The sequence below is a fragment of the Penaeus japonicus genome, unplaced genomic scaffold (genome assembly GCF_977035675.1).
Source record: "Penaeus japonicus unplaced genomic scaffold, GWHDUDI00000001_assembly GWHDUDI00000011, whole genome shotgun sequence".
Classification (NCBI taxonomy): domain Eukaryota; kingdom Metazoa; phylum Arthropoda; class Malacostraca; order Decapoda; family Penaeidae; genus Penaeus; species Penaeus japonicus.
Genome location: NW_028234413.1, coordinates 40,720,380 through 40,746,377, shown reverse-complemented (window position 1 = coordinate 40,746,377; position 25,998 = coordinate 40,720,380). Strand labels below are relative to the sequence as shown.

Sequence of the window (25,998 nt, the reverse complement as noted above, 5' to 3'; positions counted from 1 at the left end):
TAACAAAAGGAGAAGAATGCGTGAGGAAAAAAGAAATTTAGATGAAACGGACAAAAAAAGACAAAAAAAAAATACAATTCATAAATATGCATAAGAGACAAGCCATAAATAACAAAAGGAGAAGAATGCGCGAGGAAGAAAAATAAAATGCGGAAGGAACCGTTATGGACGTTGGTAGTTGACGAACTCCTGAATCGATAAAGAACGAAAATGTGAAGCTATGTAGGTCAGACAGGGAATGGGGGTAGGGGGAGGGGGGGGTAGGGTGAGGAGGGGGCAGGGGTAAGGGGGAGGGGGGGGCAGGGGGGAGGTGGATGGATGTTTGACATGTGAACGGCGAATGAATTAAGTTTTTTTTTTTTTTCGTAGGTGTCTGGTTGTACGAAACATGGTCACGTGTAACTACTGTTTTCAGAAGTTTTATAGCCTTTATGATGTATGGTTGTCGGGATTAAGATGCTAAAGTTACTTCTTTGTTTTTGGTTTTAGGGGGGTTTGACTTTTTGGATTTTGGTCTTTTGATAAAAGTTGAATTTGTTACTTTGTTACACGTATACACACGCACACATACACGTATAATTTGAAATTGTGTATGGCATATATGATACGACCTACGATTTTTTGTATACGTGTTTTATGTGATTTACCTATCTTAAGTTCCCTCTCTATCTATCTATCCATCTTCATTTCTTTATTAAAAACTTTTTTACTCTAGCTACTCTTTTTTAAAGGTGTGTACTTTTTCTTCTTGGTCCTAATGCGGTTCCTGAGTGAAATTGTGTAATGGTGGTCCATCCGTTCCCTATCACGCACACAAGCACGCGAACATGTACATAAACGTACACGCTCACACACACATACACACACACACACACTTGTGCGCGCTTGCTTTCTTTTCTCATCTTTTATCGTTTGAATTCCCTCTCCTTTCCTCCCATTTTTCCTGATTTCCTGACGTCACCTGATTCCATTCCTTTCTTCTCCTTCCCCTGTTTATAACTCGATTTTCTCCTCTTTGCGACCTTTCCTCCTCTTTCTCTCTTTTTATCAATTCCCTCTTCCCGCTTTACTTGACGTTTTAGCAACCTAACCTAACCTCGTGTGGGTAAGCGAGTCTTTTTGTCTTTTGACACTCAAGGATTCGAAAGGCCTGTTATGATGCTATTTTTTTCTTGTGGAATTAAATGCGATATTAAAAATATGGATTGGAAAAAAGGTTAACATTGATTATTATTGAGTCTTTGGTCAGGAATTCGAATTGGTGTTAATATCAACGGGTCTCGAGGTCGGGGATTCGAAGTATAAGCGATGTAAATAAATGACCAGAGATAGGAACAAATAAATAGAGGAATAGAGAGATAACTGGAATATAGAGACAATCTAAAATACGAAAGGCAGATAAATAGATCGACGAAGAAAGATTAAATTAGTAGACTCTTCCCCAAGAAGTGTCACATGAGTATCTGGAACACATGTATAATTATAAGGGTTGTTAACAAGGCCATGTTCCTTCTAGTATCTGGAACACATGTTTATAAGGGTTGTTAACAAGGTAATGTTACTTTTCTGATATGCTTTTTGATCTGAAGAGTGATCTTTATGTTCTTGATCAAGTTTAATTAAATGGTATTTTCTTTGACAGGTCTCAGTGGCTGCTTTGTGTTGGTTTTGCCCTGACAGATGCTGAACGCGACAAGGTTAGTAAACGGATTGTGTCTCGTCTCTTTTTCTTTTCATTTTCCGATTTTGTGTGTCTTCCTCTTCTGCTTCTTTCTTCTCTCTCTCTCCCCGCCCTCTCTCTCTCTCTATATATATATATATATATATATAGTTAGTGAGTTATATACATACATATGGGACTTCACAGTTGTAGATATGCAGACAATATAGGCTATGTGCCGCCGCCAGGAAAAAGGTTGACAAATCGCGCATTCGTCAGCGTCACCTCAGTATTAAGACTTCCATTTATCTCCTCCCACCTATCCCCCCCCCCTTTCATTTTTCGTATCTTTACTCTCCCCTTCGCCCATCGTGTATCAACAAAGGTCGTTGCCCTTATCTTCCTAACCCCCCCCCCCTCCCCCTGCCAACCCAGCCGGACCAATATTTGAGGAGTTAACGAATGTCCTGCAATATTGCTATGCATTATGGCAACGGCGGCGTCAAAGAGAGAGCTTGAGGGCGAGCACGCCATTATACGACCCGTCTCTCATTATTACCGGGTCGAGTAACGGTTTTTCCTCTTTTTTTCTTTCTTTTGGTTCGGCGCGTTGTTTTGCCGTTATGGTTCTGTTGTCCTGTTGGTCCATCTGTTTGGCTGTTTTATGGTGTTTTATTTTAGTTTTTAGTGTTGCTCTTAAGTGTCAGCAAAAAACAAGGATGTAAACAAACTGTAAGAAGCAATAACGAAAGATATGGTGATGTTAAGGTGATTGATGGTGATGAATAACAATAATGATGATAACAATAGTAACGGTATTGATAGCAGTAATGATAATTACAATAACAATGATGATAATCATGAGAGTCGTCTGGTAAGTTTTTGTATGGTGAATGGATACGGTTACTTTATCTCTCTTTCTGATTATGAAAAAAAAAACATGGAGAGAGGTATAGGAGGGAAGGAGGAGAGAATGATAATAAAAAAGGAAGTGATTTTGACCCGTTCCCACAGAAAGGAGGGAATCTGACGCCATTCCCACCCGTCAGCACTCCCTCGTTGGTTATTGAGGATCGACGTGTTAGCAGATAGCAAGGTAAACAAACGCCTTTCTCTCCCTCCCCCCCTCCCCCCCACCTTCTCTTCCCTCCCCTCCTCTCACAGGTTGGGGTAGGTTGTGTCTATGTGTGCTTGTGTGAGTTTGTTTATTTGGGAGACAGGAAGAGGAGCATTGAGAGAAGGAATGAGAAAGAAAGAGAAAAAAGAAAAAGGGAGAGGGGAAAGAGAAAGAGAGCAAGAGGGACCCAAATGAAGGCGAAATAGAGAGCGAGTGAGAGCAAAATTTCTTCGCCCTATAATGAATCCCATCTATTAAATCATTAAACCACGACCTCCTCCTCCTCCCTCCATCTGCCCCCCCCCCTCCCCCTCCCCATGCCTGCCAAAAGGCCTCCCTTCCACATCTATAAATACGCGTGATTAGCAAGGGATAATTAAACACGTATAGGAACTTGAAACTTAAAACAAAAAACGCACGTACACAGTTACGCGCGAGTGTTTGTACATGTCGGTTCAAGTCATTCATCTGTGACTTTATCTGTTGAACTGTCAGTGGCTCTGCTCTGTCTCTCGCTCTTGCACCTCGCTTTCTCTCTTTTTCGGCTTTTGGGGTATTCCATGTTTATATATATATATATATATATATATACATATGTGTATATATATATTTGTGTGTGTATGCATATATATGTGATATAAATAGATATAACATATATGTGAATGTATATATATATTTATGAATATATATATATCTTCGATTTTTCTACTTGTGTCAGAAAACAAATAGCGAATTAATTACGTTTCCACATTCGCCGGGTCAGGTCAGGCCAGGTCACAGGTCAGTCAGGCATCGAGCGAACTTAAGAGTATCCGTGCAAAAAAAAAAGTTCTCAGATGCCAGCACGAAACAATTAAAACGCCAAATACCACGACAGGCTAAGACAAGACGTGAAGCTAAGACAAAACACAGGTCAAGACATGAAAGCAAGAAGTGAATCTGAGACAAAACACAGGTCAAGACATGAAAGCAAGAAGCGAATCTGAGACAGAATACAAGCCAAGACAACAAGATACAAAGTCAAGATACAAGTTTATGCAAAGTGCAAGGCATGACAAAGAATGATGCTGAGAGAAAGCACAGGCCAAGACAAGGTACAAGCTAAGAGAATGACAAGAATGATGCCTAGACAATACACAAGCTAAGATAGGCGGCAAAACTCTTATTAAGACGAGATTCAAGCTAAGAAAAAATACAAGCAAAGACCAGACGCAAGCAAAGCTATGGTAAAATAAACCAAATACAAGCTAGGACCAGACGCAAGCAAAACTATGGCAAAAAAAATTACAAGCTAAAACCAGACGCAAGCAAAGCTACGGTAAAACAAACCAAATACAAGCTAAGACAGAACTCAAGGCTCATGACATGGCAAAACGTAAGCCAAGACAGATGCCTTAAGCAAGGCAAGCCAATGATTACCTAATGGCGACCTAATGAACCCCAGTTAATCCCCAAAACAACAAATAAGAGCAACAACAAAAAACGAAAACGTGAAAAGCACGATACTCTCTTTAGCTTATCTTGTCGATCAGGGCCGAGACAATTGCATGCCGGTTGGAGAGTAGGACGCTGGGGATTAAGGTGATCGGACGGCGCGTTGCAGTGCATCGGCAGCTGGTTGTAAAGGAGGAGAGGGCGAGAGAAAGGTAGAAGGAATGGGAGAAGGAGAGGAGAGAGGATGAAGGAAGCTTCGACCAGGATAGGGAGGCAGAGGGAAAGAGAAGGGGAAAGGAGGAGGTGTAGTTTGGGGAAGGAGAGGGAGAGGATATGAATAGGGAAATAGAGGCAGGGAAAAATATAGAAGAAAGAAGATCTAAAAGAAGATGGAGTAGGAGGAGGATGGATGAGGAAATAGGGTAGAGTGAGGGAAGTGAAGACGAAGGAGAAATAGAGAAAGAGGGGGAACGGAAAAAAAACGAGACGGAGAAATGGCGGAGGGGGGCGAAGGAAAAGTAGAAGTAGGGAAAGAGGAGGAGAGAGGGAGAAGACAAAGAAGAAGAAGAAGCGGACGAAGCCGGCGGGCAAAGATGGGCAAGGACGGTATAACAGGACCTAAATACGGAAGAATGCGTTATGCACAGAATGCTTGTATTGGTGCCAGCAAAAAGACGAAGAAGTAGAAGAAGGGGAGGAAGAAGATATGCAGTAGATGGAGTAGTAGAAGAAGGAAGAAGATATGTGAATAGAAGAGGAAATGGAAAGGAAAAGAATGAAAAAATAAAAGAAGAAAAGATATTAAAAAAGAAAGGAGAGGAGACGAAATGAAAAGAAGAGAAGAGGTGAAATCCAAGATAAGGCCAGAGCTGCTATGCCTTGGCCCTGTTACCTCGACCTGGTTTTAACTCCGCCAAGAAGTTTGGAGGATGGGGGGGATTGATAAGGTGGAAGGGCAAGGGGGAGGGGGTGTAGATTGAAACTTGGAAGGGGGGTGAGGGGAGGGGAGATAGAGGAGCCGGTGTAAGTGACGCCCTTAGATTTTTTTTTTTCTTCAGAAAAATACGATAGTAAAAACAAAAAACAAAAAAACTTGAAGCTTTTTATTATATTTTTATGAGTTGCTTTCAACCTTTCACTTTAACTTGATTCCGACATGTTACATGAACGGGTATCTTAAATGCGAATCCCTTTCACAAATGTGTATTTAACGTGTGTGCTATATGTTATATGAACATGCCTTGCTCAGGTATCCCCTATGTTATTATAACCAATATCACAAAGTTGTACCTTATATGCTATAAAAACGTGTTTGGTATAAGCAAACCCGTGCATCTTGAATGTATATAAGCATGTATCTTTAACATGTATTTCATATGTCATCCCACATACATTTCACCAGTCCCCAAGAAGCACGGATTTATAGAAAGATCAAAATTGGGCCGAAGTCACATGAATCTTTGAGCTGCAGTTGAGATGTCGCCCCCCAGAAGAGAGAGAGAGCGAGAGGGGTGGGAGGGGGGAGAGAAAGGAAGGGAGGGATAGGGGAGGAGGAAGGGGAACAAAGACGGATATACGTACAAAGAAAAAGAAACAGAAAAAAAGTGTAGGTGATATTTAGAAGAGAATTTGCACCGCCAGAACAACGCTTCTTCACCCGTCAAAAATCGCGCCAAAATTACCTCTCTTGTTATGGCTCGGCTCGTGAAGGCACTTTCCTGTTGCTATGGGGTAATATGCTACTTGGCAGGATACGTGAGAAAGGGGAGAGGAGGGAGGTGAGAAATGGAGAGGGAAATGGAGAATGAAGAGAGGATAAAAGGATACAGATTACTGGGAGATTGAAGGAGGAGGGAGAGAGGAGAGTGAAAGGGAAGAGGGGAGAAGAGAAGGTGAAGGAGAGAACGAGTGAGGAGAAAGAAAGAGAGAAAGGGGGGAGGGTGAGGGGTTCAGGGGAGAATATGAGCGAAGAGAGATAGGCAGACAAACACACAGACAGACAGAAAGGTGAAAGAAGATACAAGAATGAAAGCACATGTCTGCATCTATGCTGGCGTGAGCGTAATCATAATTAGAATTCGAGTGAGTACGAAAAGTCTGTGATCATAATCTGAAAATAACACCAGAGCGCGCAACACGTTCCAGAGGCCAAGACGTAATTAGTAACATATCCAAGGCGGGGGGGCAGGGGGGGAGAGGGGGGTTCTTGGCCGTGCGAAATCATGCTCTATCTGGTCCCAATTGGCAGATGTCAAGGTTGCTGCTTGCGAGGCCTACATTAATCAGGAAGACAAGTGTGTGTTTTTCACGCACGGAGGAGAAGAATTATTTGAAAGGAATTGCTAGAAGGGGAAGAGAAGGGAAATGAAGATGATGAAGAGAAAGAAAAAGAAAGGGAGCGAATGTAAGGATAGGGATGATAAAAGAGAGGGAATGAATGCAAGAAAAGAAAGACATAGAATGCAAGGAAGGAAAGGGGAATGAAAATATAAGTGGAAGAGAATGCAGGAAGAAGAAAGAGGAAGATAATGGGAATGTAAGAGGGAGAAAATATAGGAAGAAGAAAAAAGCAAAGGAGAGGGAATGTAGGAAGAAGAAAAAAAAATAAAGGGAAGGAGAGAATGCAAGAAAAAAAAAAGAATGCAGGAAGAAGATCAACAAAACGAAAATGCAAGAGAAAATTTGAAAATAAAGGAAAACACAAAAGAAGAGATTGTAAGGAAAAAAAAAACTTCCACATTAACGTTCAGCCTCTCCATTAATTAAGCTATGCCATGTATTTCGTAACCATTTCGATAGCAATGTTTTAAGTCCCTCTTAAAATACATCTCCCCGTACATCGTAGGCTTGACACACATTTTGCTCGAAACAAACACCTGCGCGGTTTCCCAGTGACATGACGCTCCGTTTGATTGACATGTCGAGCGATCCTCACTCGAGGTGATTCGTCCTTATTAGATGACTGGATGACAGGGAGGTGGTATACGATTTTTTTTTTTTTTTTTTTTTTTTTTTTTTTTTTAATTTTTTTTAGGGTGGGGGGCTGTTCAGCGTGCGATTTCCGGTTTGTTTTGAAGGCATACATCATGTATACATACATCTTACATACAAACTCACTGTATATGTATGTATGTACGTATTTATATACATCTTATCTATTACTCCCTGAAGAAATGTAAGGTTATAAATAAATGTGCCAGAACAATATATTTATATGTATATATATCACCCATATACATATATCTATTCATATATGTATGTATATATATCTCGTCATCATTTATTTATTAAAAATAATAAATAGATAAAAGATACCTTCAGATCCTGAGTATGATAAGTAGTCGATCACCTTAATGAGAGACGACAACAACAAAAACAACGACAAGAACACAAGGCCACGGATGACGTCGACTGAGAGCGACCGAGAGACACGCCAGGAATGATGACCGAGGGATTCGACATGTAAAGTGCCTTTCTAGCTTTCGGAACGTGGCGGACTATGGGGTGGTTTTGTCTTTTTTCTCTCTTTCTTTCTTTCACTTCCTCTTTATCTCTTTTTCCCTCTCCTCTATCTTTCAAATAATATATGTATATACATATACAGTATATACGTACATACATATACATGTATGTACATAATACATATATATACTTCCATTAATAAATGAATATTATATATGTATAAATATGTATGTGTGTATATTTATATATGTATAAATATGTATGCATGTATATTTATATATGTATAAATACATGTACATTTATTTATTTATTTTAATTGAGTATGTATGTATTACCATCAGTATTTTATTTTTTTAAATCTTGAATCCCGAGCGAGAAGGAAATTCGAACCGGTTCAAAAAACTTCTTTGAACCGGTGATATTGGCGAGTGTCCAGGCGAGTGCCAAGATTAGTTTATATTATGAGAGAAGAGATCGGAAGAACGTGCGTGTTTCTTTTTTTCTTTTTCTTTTTTCAAAAGTTCAACGAGGTCTTGCGTTTTTTTTTTTTTTTTTTTTTTTTTTTTTTTTTTTTTTTTTTTTTTTTTTTGTGTGTGTTTGAATGAACGGGTATGATCATGACTTTTATCTTACTTTGTTTTGGATATCATTTTTATCGGTGTTAAATATTTTTTAATTCTGTTTTTTTATTTACTTTTTTTTTCTTTTTCTTTTCTTTTTTTCTTTTTTTTGAGACGCTGAAAACATGGAATGCAAAACTCTCGACCAAGACAAACGACGATTGACTTAAATGAATGCAAGTAAATGTTCATGAAGACAGATTTTCAACCAAGTAAATATTTCGCAAGACAGATGTTCATAAATTTTCAGCGCGAGAGAGATGGCTTCCTATTTTTCAACAAGATGAAAAGTTTCGAAGCCAAAGCTCGTGAAGACACAGACAGAAGGAAAATAACAAGTGTTATTGCCAGGTTGCAAATAAATGATGCAGTGATGGCGGTTGAGCAACTTTGCAAGCTAGACGAGGAGAGACTAAGGGCTAGAATCCCTTGCCCGTTGCACGGCTCTCGAAATGTGAGTCTCGGCCTTGAGGAAATCCCAAGCATTATTGCATAATCTTGCAACAAAGTTAAAATCTTAAGAAATACATAGAATAATGAAAACGAAATAATTGACAGATATTGTAAGTTATAGAAAATAAAAGACAGGAATTCAATTGGGTCTGATTGCCATATATATATTTTTTTATACTTTTTATTAATCCGTTTACGTGATCTCAAACTAGCAAGGCAAGGTCGTCGGGTACATCTCCGCTATGTCGTGCCAATTTCCCTCCTCTTGCAAGTTGCACACGTGTTGAAGTTTATTACTGTCAACTTTATTGGTTTTAAATGTCCCGATATTTTTTTATGTGTAATGAAATCGCTTTTTTTTTTGTATTAGTGGGAAACTGCAGATAGACCTGACAGTGAAACATGGCACAGTGGGCCCTTAGAGTTATTTTATGCTTGCAGAGGCATGGTAGATGTTTTTTCTTTTTCTTTTCTTATTTTTCTTCTATTTTTGTTGGGGGGGGTTGCTGACTGGTGTATGCATTTTATACATGTGTTTGTGTGTGTAGGCATACGTCTGAATATGTTGAGTAAAGTTGTGTGTGTTGTGCATTATACAAACGTGTGAGAGTGAGCATAAGTGTGTGTCACGCGGAAAAATTGCAGTTGGGGAGTATACCACGGAAAACCGCCTAAGAATATGACCATTTGTTACGGAGGAAACAGAACCATGGCAGTGAGTGAGGGTTTATAAGATCGTAATATTCTTGTCAGTTTCTTGCAGACAAGCACATATATGAACGCCCAGATGTACTTGTGTCACGTACGCACGGATACATGTACTCAGTAATTTATCTCCCTTTCTTTCATAAAGATAAACACAAATAACTGTTAATGACTCTAGATATCCACCATTAAAAAAAAGAAATGAGTTCAGAGCGCCGAGAAAGTGACATTCAGTTATCTTTTTTTTTTTTTTTTTTATAGTGAACCGCCCTTCTCGATTCCTCCCTTTGATTCGCATGTGTGTAACGAGGCAGTGAGATTTTGTACATGTGTGCTTATTTGTGCTACTTAAGGTGATCAACACGGGAATCGCCGGGAAAGGAACTGTAGCAGTGAAAAATAGTGAACTACATTTTGACGTGAATTGAGTGCACTGGAGTAGGATTGTGAAGTTAATGGACGGGTAACGGGACACGTGCCAGGGCGTGTGATGTTGCAAATGGCAATGGAAGGAATGAAGGGGGTTGTAGGGGTGGGGGGAGGAGGTATCAGGGTTGTGTGTGTGTGTGTGCGTTTGCTTTTAAGTATGTGGTTGTGCGTGCATGTTTAGATGTGGGAATGGTATGCTTGTGTGCGTGCGTTTGTGTGGGTGTTTATAGAGTGATAAGGCTCAGTCATTTCAGCTCAGTATAGCATTACAATCACTTACGTTTACGATCATGACAGTAAAAATGCCCAATGCTTATAACGAGAACGACAAGCAGTAATTTTTTTTCTCCATCCGAGGCGATTAGTCTCAGTAAATCCTTATTCTTCGGAGAGGGATCCATATATCCCGCCCTTACCTGTCTCAATGCGTACGTGTTTACATGTGTTCGCTTAGCAAGCCAGGAGGCAAAGGGATAGAGGAGAAGACAGGAGAACGGGTCCCAGACATAGGGTGTTGACGGGAGAACACACATATGCATAAATATACACGTACACATACACAAACATATACACACAAGCACGTTTTCCTTCCTTCCCACCGTATACATACATGCAGGTACACATTTAATCTATTCATCTGTAGAGATATAGCCTATGTATGCATGTATGTATTTGTGTATAAGGATATGTGCCTTTTCTTTTATAATTTGTTATATTAGTATTGGTGTACGAATTAATATTATTTTTATTATATTTGTATTTTATTTATTTACAAATCTCAGTATGAGTGTAAACAATATTATTCTTTTTTTTTAATTAGATTTGCACTGTTTTCTTTATTCAACTTTTTGCATTGCAGTCTTATATATCTGGGTTTTACGGTATGAGTTTGTGCTTGGTGGAAGGCGGATGAAAAAGCATCGAGGTGCGTTGGGGTTTTGCAGCGCTATTTCCCAGCGCACCTGCAACTTCCAACTACGTGACATTGTTGCCTTCTCTCTCTCTCACTCTCTAGCTCTATATGTATATATGTGTGTACATATATATATACATAACGTAACATATTTATGTATATATTTATATATATGTGTATATATGTAACATAACATATTTATGTATATATATATTTAAGTAAAAATATGATCTGTTATATTTATGTGTATATATACTTAAATATGTTTGTGTGTGTACACATACACACACACACACACATGTATATATATATATATATATATATATTTATATATTTATATAAATACATGTACCCATGATTGAAAATATATCTTTATTTATCTATCGGTATATATTATATATATGCATATATATATTAATATTTATATATATACTTATATTTATATGTACATATATCTATATATATTGTATATTTAGATATACATACATATATATGTATATATATCCTCCTTTTCCTCCCCTTCGCCTCCTTTCCAATCCTTCTTGCTCTCTCTTCCTCCCCTTCCCTCTCTCCCATCTCCCCTCCCCCTCTCCCCTTCCATCTCCTCTCTCTCTCTGTCCTACCTCCTTCGCAGAAATAGAATTGCAGGTGCGTATCAAGACGGCCGTCTGGTTACATCAAGTACTCTAACCGGTTTTTGAAAGGGATGTCTGTTGTATGTTTTTTTGTTGTATTTTTGGTGTTTTTCTTTCTATATTTTCCTCTTTCTCACTCTTCCTCTCCTCTCTCTCACTTTACCTCCCTCTCTCTTTCTCTCTCTCCATTCTTTTCCCTCCCTCGCCCTCTCTCCATGCCCCTACCTCCCTTTCTCTCTCCTTCTTTTCATCTGTTCCCCTCACTCTCCCCCCCCCCCTCCCGTTGGTTTAACTTCCGTGCTCGTGCTCTGATCTGCCAAGAATGTTTTGAGTGGAGAGAGAGAGACTTAGTGAGAGAGAGAGAAAACTTCCTCTTTTTGGTTTAGTGACGTGTGTTTATATATTTGCTGTTATTATTGTTATTATCATAATAATGATGATGATATTGTTAGTAATAGTATTTATTGATAAGATTATCGATTGTTATACCATTATCATTATTATTGATTTCGTAGTTAACGACACTGCTATTACTGTTAGTATTACTAATGATATTGTTTTCTTATTATTATTTGAAAATATCTTTATTATTATTATTATTATGATTGTTATTGTTATCTTTGTTATTGTTGTTATTATTATTGTTACTGCTGTTTGACATCATCATCATTACTGCTTTGCAATAGTTTATCCACATTTTTTGGTGTGTTCCTTTTTGTTTAAGCAACAAACACGCCGCCCCGTGTTCAACAACGCAACAAACAACATCAGATTGAATCAACTAAATCCATGTTGTTGAGCGAAACAAAAAGAAAAGAAAAAGAAAAAAACATTGGAAAGAGATGTTGCATTTTTCTTCGGTTTGTGTCTTCTGTCGCCTCGAGTCAGATGTTTTTTTGTTTTTTTTTGCAATTGGTATCATTGAAAGCAGCGTGATGTCATTACTAGGTATTGGTAATACTAATGATGAATGTAAGATAAGAATAACCTGGTTGTTTTTTATTGATTAAGCAAAAAGTAAGGAATAAAACAAGGGAATATGGAGACGAAGAGGTAAAGGAGGAGGAGCAAGGGAAGAAATTAAGATAGAGAAGAAGAGGAAGAAGAAGAGAAATGAAATAAAGAAGATAGAGAAGGTGAGAGGAGAGGGAGAGGAAAGAGGAGAAAAAAACAAGCAGAAGTAGAGAAGAATAAGAGTAAGAAAAAGGAAACAATAAAAAGAAAATATGAATGATAATAATATGAAAACAAGGTTGATGCGCACTATTTCCCCACAACCCCCCCCCCCCCTTCGCCCAATAGCGTCTGTTATTTTAAAACCAGGATCAACGTCATTCCGGCAACTGAATTCTGCCGGATTCAGGGCGTGTGCCGGTAACGGGCGGTTCGAGCTGGTCGGCGGCGAACCGTCGCGTGGCGTGGCTCTCTCGATTTTGTAAATGATGGGGGGGGGGGTTAGTCTAATTGGCGTTTCATTTCATGTGTTTGGGATTTGTTCTTGGTTTGTGTTTCTTATGTTTTTTTTTATATGTATATGCACACATATATACATACACATACACATACATTCTCTCTCACTCTTTCTCTCTATCTCTCTCTCTGTATATATATATGTGTGTCTGTGTGTGTTGTATGTATGTATAAACATATATTATAAGGTATGTATTTTTTTAAATTGTCACCATTGTCTGCCGTCCTTTCTCCCTCTTTTTTATTTATTTTTTTTATTATATATATTTTTTTCATTCTTCCTCTGATTTTTATTCTTGTCATTTTTTTTTTATTATCATTACCCTCATCATAATAATCATTATTATTCTCAGACGCTTGCTATATTGTTTAACTGATTTGTTTTATTTAATCATTATTTATATATTTGGTCTTTTATTTTGTGGACTACTCTCTGATTTTCTCATTATTGATGAAGATGTGAAAGAAAAGATTGATAGAGGAAAAAAATAGAAATCTATATATATATACGTATATGTATATATGTATGTGTGTAATGTTTTGCATGTTAGTGTTATTTATCAAAAGCATAAAAACTGATGAAATCGTACTTATTATTCCACTCATTTACACGTTTGATGTCTATTACATGACGTCACGTCTGATCCCCCCACACCCCCACCCATATACCCCCACCCCACTCCGCCTTTGAATTCACGCTCTGACGTATTCATCAAGGAGTTTCACATTCCCTAAGACGATGAAGGATCGTCTTGACAGCCTCAAAATCAAAGTCAAAGATGGCGGACGGGGAAGAATTAATTTTAAAAAAAGAAAAAAAAAAGAAACAAAGAGAGACAAGACGATAATGAAATAAAAGTCAATCACCGTTGCGTAGTAATGACGTCAGCGATGTTGGCAGACGCAGTGACAGCAGTGACGGTTCGGCTGCCAACGGAAGAAAAAGCGTTTTGCCATTTTTTTTTTTTTTTTCTTTTCTTTTTTCTTAGTCTTTCGTTGTTTTCCCCCCCCCCCCCCCCTTCCTCTCTCTCTCTTTCTAACTCTATACCTCTCTCCTACCTCTCTATCCCTCTATCCTACCTCTATCCCTCTCTCTCTTACCTCTATCCCTCTATCTCTCTCTCCCCTACCTCTCTATCCTTCTCTCTCTCTCCCCTACCTCTCTATCCTTCTCTCTCTCTCTGATCTCTCTCTCTCTCCTTCGAGTTGTTAAATGAATCTTGTGAGTGTACAGGAGGTTCCAAAGGGGTTATAATTGATGTCAAGTTTAGTATAGGGATGGAAAGAGGGGGAGGAGAGAAAGGGAAGTGAGTATGGGTGGGGGAGGAGGATATGGGTCGGGCAGGTGGGTGTAAGGGGGGCAGTAAGGTGGGTAGATGATGGATTTCAGGTTATCTGCCAATGTGTTTCTTTTACGGTGGGATAAAATAAAAAGGAGAGAAAAAGTATGTGAAAAGGATCACTATGAGGATTTATTGATCTCCTTTTGAAGAAAAGGAGGAGGAATAAGAAAATGGAGAGAGGGAAGAGGAAGGAAATAGAGAAAATGAGGAGCAAGAGGAAAATGGAGAGAAGGAAAGGGGATGTAGCAAACAAGAAAGAAGGGGGGGGGGGGGGGAAGGAAGGAGATAATGTAAATGGAGAAAGAGGGAAAAAGAAGAAAAGGGGAGAAGAAACAAATAAGCACAAATATAGCATAAAAGAAGTGGGAGGAAAAAAGAAGATAATGTTGAGAAAGAGGGAAAAAAGTAGAGAAAGGGGAGAAGGAAACCAAACGTAGCACACAATACGAAGGGGGAGGAGAAAGAAGACAATGTAGAGAAGGAGGGAGAAAAAGAAGAGAAAGGGGAGAAGGAAACCAAATGCAGCAAACAATACGAAGGGGAGGAGAAAGAAGATAATGTAGAGAAAGGGGAGAAAAGGAAACCAAACGTAGCAAACAAAAAGAAGAGGGAGGAGAAAGAAGATAATGTAGAGAAGGAAGGAAAAAGAGAAGAGAAAAGGGAGAAAGAAACCAAATGCAGCATACAAGTAGAAGGGAGAGGAGAAAGAAGATAATGTAGAGAAAGAGGCGAAAAAAAAGAGAAAGGGGAGAAGGAAACCAAATGTAGCAAACAATAGGGAGAGGGAGGAGAAAGAAAATGTAGAGAAAGAGAGGAAAAAGAAGAGAAAAGGGAGAAAGAAACCAAATGCAGTAAACAAGGCGAGAGAGAGACTTTTGCGTTGACTGCAGATGGCAAAGCGGAGTGGTTTGTTTACGCCGAGAGAGAGAGAAAGGAGCATTCACTCGGTCTATGCCAAGTCCATTAAATTATTTTATTCTTGATTATCTGAACATGAAGTTAACGAGGATTTCGAAACTGTTGTCTCAATTTATTTCCCTTCATTGGCAAAGCGGTTTTTATTGATCATATTATTTAGTATTATAGTTCTTATTTTTTTATTATTTTAGTTATCATCGTAACTGTTATTGATGGTTTGTTAATCATGGCTACGTTGTTTATCATGAGCTACGATTTGTGGAGTATTCTGTATTTTTTCTGTTTATTATATACTTCACGCAAATGATAGTTTATCTTAACAATACAAGCAAATAATGCAGAATATTCTCACACTAGACATGCATATAAGAATTTCGACACTACCTTTCACCACGCATTGATGCTACAGTATTGTCTTTACTACACCTCTACAATACTCATACATAATATACAATTTTCTGTCTTACACTTGTCCATACATAATATACAATTTTCTGTCTTACACTTGTCCATACATAATATACAATTTTCTGTCTTACACTTGTACACAATGATAATCTATTCCCCACGGCACTCCTCCACACACGAATTAGATCTTATGCTCTGAAAATTCGCACCGATAATGTTAGGAATAAGATACGCCACACGATACGATGTGTAAAGAGAGATCTTGACAGATCTTGAGATAGAACACCGTTGGTGAAAGGAACGGAAAAGCAGAAGTAGAAGCAGAAAGAACGAGAAGAGGTAAATGGGAAGAAAGCTGAGGCAGCGGTAAGTAAGTACAGGAGATAGAGAGTTGAAAGGAGAATAAGGGCAAGAGGCAGAAGCAGAAGGATTGAGGAGAAATGAGAAATAAGACAAGAGGGAAAACAGAAGAAGAGGGAGAGGCGAGAGGCAGAAGGATAATGTCAAAAGGAGACGAGAGAAAACTCCAGAAAGCATAGAATAAAGAAGATTAAAAGAAACGAGAGGAATTGCAGAAGAAAGGAGAAATGAGTCAAGATCAAAAAGTATAGGAAATAGAGAGCAGGGTCAGTAAGCAGAAGAATAAAACAGAAAGAAGGAACGCCATAAAATAGAAGACGCAGATGGATTAAGCAGAAAGCAAAAGCAAGAGACGGAAAGCGAAGGGAGTCATTAATAAGAAGATAAATATAAGGTGCATCAGGAAGCGCAGAGGTGATATGTCAAGGGTACACGACGAGGGAGGTGGGCGTGAGGGTGGTGGGTTGGGGCGCGGGCGTATGAGACTGCTGGTTTACGGGCGTGTTTACGGAGAGGGAGAGGGAGGTGGTGGTGGAGGAACGGGAAGTACAGGAGGTGGAAATGGAGAAGGAAGAAGAGGAAGAGAAGGAGGCTTAGGAATGAAGGAGAAAAACAGAAGAAAGTGATGATTAGGAAGAAGAGGAGGAGGAAAGAGAAGAAGAAGCAGCAGAGAGGAGTGATATAGAAAATATATATTACAATTTTGATGATACTAAGATAGAGAAGAGACATCAGAGAAAGAGATAGAGAACATTTATTTCTGGTGAAGGTTTAATCGAAACGCGTCAGTTAAACATCTTCCTTTATAAAGTGATTCATTTCTAATTTATACATTTGTCATGATGAAATGATTCGGATATCATTCAGGTCGTTGTCGTACGTGGTAGCGAACCTTAGAACCAAGATTATCGCGAAAAAAAAAATGAAAAAAAGGAATGGATGAGACTGAATAACATCACAAATCAGATGTTTATATAAGGCGCTTTGAATTACATGCCGACGAAACGTGTGATTCGAAACGCCATATTTATATATATTTTGGGCTTTTAAGTTATGCAATCGAGGACTCAGAGATATGTAGGTGGTAGATTGTACAAGGTCAGTGAATATGCGATTAAGATTGGATGTGGCGAGATCATGGCCATTTTAAGATGTTTGAGAGAGAGGGTTTTAGATACAGCTGAACTTTTGGAGGAACGAGTTGCTTTTTTTTTTTGTTTTGCTTTGTTTTTGTTTTGTTTATATCTGTTGATGTTCTGTTCTCCAGTAGACGTTTTCTCTCTCTCTGTCTCTCTGCTTTAAAAGTTTATTTTATTTTTATTTTTAGTCTGTGTTAATAATATGTATCCCCCCCTCCTCTAATGATTTTTTTCTTTGTGTAATAATTTATTTTGGTTGTTTCTTGTTCTCTGCTGATCAAGTCTATTATTGTCTTTTCCTATTTAACCTATTTTTGTTTTTGTTTTTTTTATCGTAGTGAGGGAGGACTAAGATAAGTGGTTGGTATATTTTTCAATATTCCACCCACTCGTAAAACTATAGGTGGCCATGCACGGGGGTAGTATTAATATTGGCGATGTTTTAAGACGTTTAAAAGCGAATCAAGGGCACTAGATAAGACGCTCAACAAATCTTCCTTTTTTCTATACTTAAGTTGGTTGTGATGCATTCTGTTGTTTTCTGATGTTTTTAAGACGTTTAAAAGCTAATCAAGGTTTGTACTTAAGTTGATTGTGATGCATTCTGTTATTTTTGGAACTAGTTAAAGTATGACAACAGTTTAGGGCGAGTTATTATTTGTTTAGGTAAAAGCTTTGCACTCATTATGGCAATAGGAGAGGAATTGTCTTCAGCATGTCGTGAGAGTTTTAAAGTAATTAATTATGAATAAGGAATTATTCAGGAGGAGAAGAAAAGAAGGGGAAAACAAGAAAAAGAAAAGAAGGGAGAAAAAGAAGAAACGAAAAGAAGGGGAAAGAAGAAAAAGGGGATAATAGGAATAACATAAGTAAGAGGAGGAAAATGAGAAGGTTACAAACATTGCGCTTGTGTTTTCGAAGCGATGTGTCAATGTCTAATGAAGAGAACACTCACTCTCTTTACCTTCTTGAAACGGATTAAATGCTGAGTTACTGGGACTATTTATTAATATCTTATACTCGTGAAATGCATTATCGTTACATGTGAATAGCCTTTGTTGTTTGGTCGTCGTAAGTAAGTACATAAGTGGGATTGTACATGCAATGGGCTCATGTTTTATAATTTGCACGTCCTCCCCCTTCCTCCCCTTCCAGTATCCCTCTGTTACATTTTGCAACTTTTTACTCTTCCACGTAACGGTTTTGTATTAAAGTTATGAAGTTTTTTTTTGCATGTCTCGACCGCCTCTCAACCCCTTTATGGTTCCTTGTTTATGATTTACACTTCTCTCCTATCTCCCTCTCCCCTTCCCCCTTCCTTCCCTTACCTCACTCTCCCCTCCCCACTTATCTCACTCACCTCCCCCCCCCCCCACTTTCCCTAACGACCCTCTGTTTACATTTTCGCATGCTATCAACGACCTCTTATTAAATTTTGCACTTCTTAACCCCCCTCCCTGCCCCTCCCCCTCTTCCCTCTTAACACTTTCCCCGTTTACATTTTGCACCCCCCCTTACCCTCCTTTGTAACTCTCCCTACCCCTCCCCCTTCCCTCCTCCTCCTCCTCCTCCACTCACTCCCAAGCCCTTAGCTAAGAGGATGAGATACGCTATCCCATTAGGACAGGGGCGTGAAGAGCGTGCGGGATTTAAGCAGTAATTGGTGAGCGGATTATCCTCATTTCGGAAGTAAGGGCGAGGAGGGGGCGATGATAGCCAGGTGCTTTTGTTAGTGCATTGTTATGTAATTGGGGTAGGACTAAGAGTAAGAGTGAGGGGGCAGGAGGTAGGGTGTAGGAGAGGTGAGAACGAGGGGGAGGGAAGGAGGGGGTGGTGGAGATGGAGGAGGAGGAGAGAAGGAGGGACTAAGAGTAAGAGGGAGGGGGCAGGGAAGTGTAGGGTGTAGGGTGTGTGAGAGCGAGAGGGAGGGAAGACAGGGAGAAGACGGGGGTGGTGGAGGTGGAGGAGAGAAGGAGGGAGGGAGGAAGAGGTGGATGGACTCAGATAGGCCAGGAGTAATCAGAAGAAAATGAAGAAGCAAGTTTAATAATACTGATAATGATAATAATAACGGAAATAATCGTGCTGCTATAAACAATATTAATAAAAACAGCAACGATAATGTAGAGAATTACAGAGACACGAATACATACACACAGTGAAAAAGAAACAGACAGAGAGAGAGAGACGGAAATGTTTCCCCCTACCCCCCTAATCCCCCCCACCCCCATACACGCCCATGAGCCTCACCCGCCTCGAAACGCCCATGAGCTCATGGGTGACGCGTGGGTGTGTTTGGCATCTCATGGCAGGGCAGGAGGGGCGGAGGGAGAGATCGAGTCGTTAGTATGAGTTTTAAAACCTTTTTTTCTTCTGGTTTCACCTTTTTTTTTTTTTTTTTTGTCTTTTATCTTTTATCTTTGGTGCTTTTCCTGTTTCTTTTTCTTCGTTGGTCTGTCTTTTCTTTCTTCTATGCTTCTCTTTTTCTTTTTCCACCTGTTCCCCCATCCCCTTCTTATAATTATTCTTATCCTTATTATCATTTTTCTCTTCCTCGTCCCTATTTTTTCCTCTTCTTTTTCTTTCTTCTATTTATACTCTTCGTCCTCCTCTTTCTTATTTTTCTTCGTTTTCTTTTTTTGTATTACCCCTCTTTTTCTTCCTTCTTCATCTTCTTTCTCTTCCTCGTCTTCTCTTTATCATCATCCTCCTCCCTCTCCACTTCTCTAAATTCTCTTCTCCTCTTCCTCCTTCTTCCTCTTCTTTTCCTCTCCCTCCTCCTCCTCCTTCTTCCTCTTCTTTTCCTCTCCCTCCTCCTCCTCCTTCTTCCTCTTGTCTTTTTATTCCAATTTGCTCTGCTTCTTCTCTTTCCTCTTCTCCATGAGTTAGAACATTCATTTGAGGCGATAAAGATATCCTGTTTGTATTAAGAAGGAAAAGGGAGTCAATTTCGCGTATATATTCGCAAGAGAAAAGAGAAAAAAAAATGTGGTTATTTACCCCGCGTCAGATGTTTAACCCGGAAGTAGGTTAAGAACATGAGAGATGAGAAACGCTTCCCTTCACGCAACCTTTATGCATATATATGATCTCAATATATACTCTCTTGTATTGGAAAGTATTGATTTAAGTGTCTTTAAGCCCCTGGATACATAGAGATAAGAAAAAAAAATAGGCCTTACATGTCTTTTTTTTTGTTTTGTTTTTAATTAAGCTACTGAGCCCGCGCTTTGTTTGCGGTGTCGCGTGGCGGTCGGTTTTGGCAGAGACCTCTGGTGGCGAGACGGGGAAGGAATATTGTTGCCAACACACGCCGATGGGCTGAGGGGGGGGTTGGGGGGTGTTAAGAGAAGACAGGTGGTTGTGGTGGTTGCCTCTCTTTGTCTTAATCTCTTTTCTTCTACCGCCACTGCTCTCTCTCTTTCTCTTCGTCTCTCTCCTCTTCCTCTCCATCTCTCTTTTTCCCTCTCCACCCTCTCTTTTTCCTCTCCATCTCCCTCTTTTCCTCTCCATCTCCCTCTTTTCCTCTTTCCCTCTCCCTCTGTTTCCTTCGTCCCCCCCACCTCCTTCCTCACCTCTCCCTCCCCTACCCTCTTATTTTCGACCCAAGACAAGTGTACTCTCTCCGCAAATGAATAATAAAATGCAGGAAAACTGGGCGTGTGCGCATTCACAACATTCTGGATATCAACCTACGTTAGACTCGTCTTCTAACTTTTTGACCATTTTCTGTTTGTCTGTTTCTCTTTTTCTTTCTATTTTTCTTTTTCTCACTTTCGTTCTTCCTCCCTCTCTCTCTCTCTTTTGTTCTTTTTTCACTTTCGTTCTTCCTCCCTCTTTCCCTATACCTTCTCTCTCTTTCTTTTCTTGTTCTTTTTCTCACTTTCGTTCTTCCTCCCTCTTTCCCTATCCCTATTTATTCTCCCCCCCCCCCACTCTCTCTATCTCTCTCTCTCTCTCTCTCTCTCTCTTTCTTTTGCTCTCGCTTTCTCCCTCACTTCCTCTATTCTGTCTCGCTCACCATCTGCCTACTCGTGTCGTGGTCTCTTTTCTGCCTATCTTTATTCGTTTTTTTTTCATATCATGTCCTTTGTTTACGATTTTATTTATAGATGGCACTGATGATGAACCATGGACGGTGATTCGTGAAATTTGTTTGTTTTACTTCGGAAGAAAGAATATGAAAGGGAGGTAACCGTTATGTATATATATGAAATGAGGTTAAATTAGATGAGAAAAGAGATAGATGTATTTTTAGAGGGAACCGTTCCGTGAAATTGGATTTACTATTTATTATTTTCCGTTTAATAGGAATATTTAGAGCGTATGTGTTTACCCATTCGGTATTGTTATTTTTATTTAATGTCATTTGAAATCCGGTCAATTTGATTGTTATGATGATTGATGGTTTGGTCTCTATTTGTCTCTCTTTTTCTCTTTCTCTCTTGCACCCCCCCCCCCCCACTCTCTCTCTTTCTCTTGCTCTCTTTCGCTCTTTTCTTGCTCCCCCCCCCCCCCCCCTCTTCTATCTCTCTCTCATTCTCTGTCGCTTTCTCTCTCGCTCTCTTTCTCTTTCTCTCCCCCCTCTTCTGTCTCTCTTTCATTTTCTGTCTGTTTCACACACTTCTTTTTTTATCTCCTCACTTCTCTCTCCTCCCTTCTTTCTCTCTCTCTCATCCCTTCTACCTCCCCCTCTCTCTCTCTTTCTTTCTCTATCTCAGGCTCTCTCTCTCTCATCCCTTCTACCTCCCCCTCCCCCCTCCCTCTCTCTCTCCGCCCCCCCCCTCTCTCTCTCCCAGATGTAACCATGTCCAAAATTCACGCATTTGTGAGGCTCGCGTGTTATGCCTTGTTCGAGAGACTATTTGATGGCCAGCCAGGTTATGCAAGGATGCGCTCCCGTCTGCAAATAAACGTTTTAGCTTTGTTCCGTTGTTGTTGTTTTTATCTCCTGTGCTCTCCTGTGTGTTCTGTGAGTCTGTTTCTGCTCTCTCTGGTTCTCCTTAGCTCTATGGTTCTGTTCAACTGTTTTGCTCAACTTGTTTTTCTTTTCTCTCTTTCTGTCTCTTGCTCAATCTCTCTTTTTTTCTCTCTCTTTGTCTTTTTCTTTTCTCTTTTCTCTCTCTTTCTCTTTCTCTTTCCCTTTACCTCTTTTTCTCTCTTTCTCTTTCCCTTTATCTCTTTTTCGCTCTTCCCTTTCTCGTCTCTCTCTCTTTCTGTTTCTCTCTCTTTCTCTTTCCTTCTCCTTCTTTTTCTATTTCTTGCCCCAATATCCAATTGGAATATTGCCTGTTTTGCAATTGCAAATCAATACGTTTAGAGAGTTACACCCTCCCTCCCCTTCTACACTCTGTTTCCCTCTCTCCTTTACTCTCTTTCTCTCCCTCTCTCCTTTACTCTCTTGTTTTTCCTCTTTCCTTTATTCTTTTCTCTCTTCTTTCTCTCTCTCTCCTCTATTTCGTTTCTTTACTCACTTTCTTTCCCTCTCTCCTTTACTCTTTCTCGCCTCTCCTTTACTCTTTCTCTCCTTTACTCTCCTTCTCTCCCTCTCTCCTTTACTCTCTTTCTCTCCCTCTCTTCTTTACTCTTTCTCTCCTTCTCCCCTTTACCTTTTCTCTCCTTCTCTCCTTTACTCTCTTTCTCTCCCGCTCTCCTTTACTCTTTCTCTCCTCTCCTTAACTCTTTCCCTCCTTCTCTCCATTCCTCTTTCTCTCCCTCTCTCCTTAACTCTTTCCCTCCTTCTCTCCTTTCCTCTTTCTCTCCTTTACTCTCTTTCTCTCCCTCTCTCCTTTACTCTTTCTCTCCTTCTCTCCTTTACTTTTTCTCTCCTCTCCTTTACTTTCTTTCTCTCCCTCTCTCCTTAACTCTTTCCCTCCTTCTCTCCTTTCCTCTTTCTCTCCCTCGCTCCTTTACTCTCTTTCTCTCCCTCTCTCCTTTACTCTCTTTCTCTCCCTCTCTCCCTCTCTCCTTTACTCTCTTTCTCTCTTCTCCTTTACTCTCCTTCTCTCCCTCTCTCCTTTACTCTCTTTCTCTCCCTCTCTCCTTTACTCTCTTTCTCTCCCTCTCTCCTTTACTTTCTTTCACTCTCCTTTATTTCTCTATCTCTATCTCTCCTTCTCTCCTTTACTCTCTTTCTTTCCCTCTCTCCTTAACTCTATTTCCCTCTCTCCTTTATTCTTTTCTCTCCCTATTTCTTTCTCTCTCTCCTTTTTCTCTTTCTCTCCCTCTCTCCTTCTCTCCTTTACTCTCTTTCTCTCCTGTACTCTCTTTCTTTCCTTCTCTCCTTTACTCTTTCTTTTCCTCTCTCCTTTATTCTTTTCTCTCCCTATTTCTCTCTCTCTCTCCTTTTCTCTTTCTCACCTTCTCACCCTCTCTCCTTTACTCTCTTTCTCTCCCTCTCTCCTTTACTCTTTCTTTCCTCTCCTTCTCTCCTTTACTCTCTTTCTCTCCCTCTCTCGTTTACTCTTTTCTCACCCTCTCTCCTTTACTCTCTTTCTTTCCCTCTCTCCTTTATTTCTCTCTCTCTCTTCCTCTTCCGTTGCAGCGTTGCATGCAGACAAATGATTCAATACGGGTGATTTTTCATCCGTGGCTTATCTAGAGCAAATCCTTTGGGGCAACATCCTCACGAATTATGGCTCATTAGAATCGAAAGTCAACATCGTTACGAATGTGATTTTAGAGAAATGAAATAGAGGAGTAAAAGTAATAATAAAAACATCAAAAGGAGAAAAGGCCTTTTTTTTTTTTTTTTTTTTTTTTTGTCAAAACGGAAATTATTAAAATAATGTCGTTTTATTATGGTTTTTTTTTTTTTTTTTTTTTTTTTTTCTTAGTGATCTTTTGTATGTTGTTACACCGGGGTTGTTTTTTTTTATTTTATTTTCTTTCTTTGTTCTTTTTCTTACTGTTTGTGTTGTTCTTTTGTCTTTCTTTTATTGGTTATAAAAACGATGATAAAAGGGGTAATGATAAGGCTAATGATAGATATGATAATGATAGTAAATGATAATATTTATGGTGATGATAATGATATTGTTGATAACAGTAGCAATGATAATCATGGTTATAGTAATAATCACACGGAATACATTTTTCTATAAATGTTGAAACATTTGTTATTAATTTGTGATTTAAAACAATGATTATTGTCATTCCAGTTGCTAGATTTTGCACCATTATCACCATCTCAACACACTTACTCACCCCCCTTCTCCCCCTCTCCCTCCCCAACCCCCTCTTTAGCCCCCTCCCCCCCTCATCCCTATTTACCCCCTCTAGATAAATCGGTGATCGCATGAACTCAGGAATAAAAAATTGCCCCGCGGGAAGAAAATCACAAAAAAATATATTAAAAAAGATAAGACAAAAATAAAATAAAAATACGTAGTAAGAGGAGTTCGAACCCATTAATCATTAATGTAATTGATGCTTTTGTTATTATTGTTGTTGTTGTTGGTTCTTTGTTGTTCTCTCACAGCCCGGCGCCGTGTTGTTATTATTATTATTTTTTTTTTTTACCCCTTTGTATTAATAGGTTTTGCCGCAGTGTCGTGTTCAAAGACTGTTACAAAGGAGCTCATCTATTGTCTGACGAACGACGCCTTTTAGTTTGTTATAAGAAAAGAAATTTGATAAATATATTAAGAATATAATACGCGTTGGTAGAGGTGTGTGGGGGGTGGGGAAGGGTGAGGGGAGGGGGATGGTAATCTTTGGATCGTTTTGTTTATTAAAAAAAAAAAGAAAAAGAAATTTATTCGGTTACTTAATGAGGATCCAATGGGAAGAAATTCTTGTATTATTTTAAATTTGTTAGTTATCGTATAGGCTTATTGTTTTATATATAGGCCTAGACTTTTTTACTTGTCTCACGTTATTAGATTATTTGTGAGGTGAAAATAATGGAAAATAGCCACGGTTAAAGTGACATGTATATTTATGAGATGGGGGGGAGGAGGGGTAGGGGTACATGTAGCCTCGCTAAATCATTTTCTTCCTCCATCAGTGTCATGTATCATCACCCCCCCCCCATTCCCCTTCCCCTCCCTCTCCCTCTCACCTCTGAACTCCCCCCGCCCCTTCCCTCTCCCCCACCCCTTCCCCTCCCCTCTCCCACTCCCCCGCCCCTTCCGTCCCTCGCACCTCTAACTCCCCCACCCCTTCCCCTCCCACTCCCCCACCCTTTTCCCTTCCCCTCCCTACCCCTCCCCCCACCCTCTCCCTCTCACCTCTCACTCCCCCGCCCCTCCCCCTCCCTCTCCCCCACTTTCTCCCCCTCCCGCCTCCCACTCCCCCACCCCTTCCCCTCCCTCCCCCCCCCACTTTCTCCCCCTTCCCCCTATAACAATGTTTCTGTCTCCAACCGCGTGAGAAAAGGGAGCACGACAGGGTAATTATCACAGGAGGCATAATGCGGGGGCGCTTGGGTTCCTGTGTCCACTTAGCGGAGATTGGGGGGGTGGGTGGGGGGTTGGGGGGTTGGAAGGAGGGTGGGGGGTGGAGGGGTGATGGGGTGTTCGTGTGACCTCTCTCTCTCTCTTTCTCTTTCTCGGTTTCTTTCTCTCTTTTTTTTCTCTCTGTTTCTTTCTTTCTATATGTATTTCTCTCTCTCTCAGTCTCTCTCTCTCTCTTCCTTCCCCATTCCTCTCTACCTCTATCTATCTGTTTCTCTCTCTCTCTGTCTCTCTCTTCCCCATTCCTCTCTACCTCTATCTGTCTCTGTTTTTCTTTCTCTCTCTCTTTTCCCCATTACCTCTCTCTCTCTCTCTCTCTTCCCCCATTTCTTCCCCCCCTCACTCTCTCACGTTCTCACTCACTCACTCTATCAACCAAACCTGGCAGTCTGTCAGCTCCTGAGACTCCCTGGCACTGCCGGGGTTCGTCCATTTTCTCCGGGGTCTTTTCCCTACCGGGGTGTGTGGTGGGTTTT

The 25,998-nt window shown here is 40.0% G+C and overlaps 1 long non-coding RNA gene across 1 annotated transcript in view; it reads left to right on the top strand.

Annotated features, from left to right (window-relative positions):
- Positions 1–25,998, top strand: part of LOC122257261 (uncharacterized) — a 48,516-nt gene that overhangs the window by 13,630 nt on the left and 8,888 nt on the right. The window contains exon 2 of the long non-coding RNA XR_015191393.1: positions 1,643–1,697. This is a non-coding gene — a long non-coding RNA (uncharacterized LOC122257261). The remainder of the gene's footprint in view (positions 1–1,642; positions 1,698–25,998) is intronic.